Raw genomic sequence first — 951 nt, 5'->3', positions numbered from 1 at the left:
TTAAACCTGCTGGGAAGTAGGTATTAGCTTGATACAGTACATGTCTCCATGTAAACTCAGGTTATTGGATAATATGTGTATCTGTCACCTTCCTTACTTGAAAGTTGGTCATGTCATCCTATAAGACTCAGAAATATCTCTGTACTTTCCAAAAGACAGCTTAAATGAAATTCAAAGTAATTACCCAAACTGTTCAGAAAACTACCTTTCTGCCCCTTAGCTTTTCATGAAACTTAAATAATTGTCTGCCACTTCCTGAAAAATATCATGGAAATGTATTTGGATCTTCTCTTAACTTAATCAAAATCATTATCTGGCTTTTTCAATGAAGCTATTACATAAGTCAACCCAAAACAGTTTACAACTTGACTACAACAGAATAAAGCTAAGAAGAGTGATAGACGGACCATAACATAGGGTATGTGAGAGCAAAGTGGGATGAACAGTCACGTGATATAGAGCTTGTGGCTCAGAGGGACTTTATCTAGTCACTACTGCCAAGCCAGCCTTTTTTTTTTTTTGAGAAATATTAACACAGAGATATTCCACTAACAGTTTTGGAATTTTCTTTGTAGACATACCTTTTGAAAAGTACACCACATGACAGATCACAGGCATGCCAAGCTCTGAAAAATTTTGGGACCATATCCATCTTGAGAGCTTTTCAAATGTTTGGTTTCTTAGCAAATGTCAGAGTTCACTGTAATCAAAGCCACTGTCCCTTGTAGAGAAGATCTTCCAAAGAACATATTCACACAGATATTTATAGAGAGGAAAGAACAAGGAGAACTAAAATTTAGGTTACACTCCATAACACCTAGAGCCTTTAAATTGGTGACAGTGAGTATGAAGTTGTGGTATTTCAAACTTCTTAAAATTTCAACTCATAATTAACATATTCATGAATGAAGTTCATTCAATTCTAGGCACAGCACAACTTTCATTTAAATT

This window comes from Cricetulus griseus, chromosome 3, assembly GCF_003668045.3.
Source record: "Cricetulus griseus strain 17A/GY chromosome 3, alternate assembly CriGri-PICRH-1.0, whole genome shotgun sequence".
NCBI classification, from domain to species: Eukaryota; Metazoa; Chordata; class Mammalia; order Rodentia; family Cricetidae; genus Cricetulus; species Cricetulus griseus.
The sequence above is the reverse complement of the archived record's forward strand: the minus strand, read 5'-3'. Positions refer to the sequence as shown.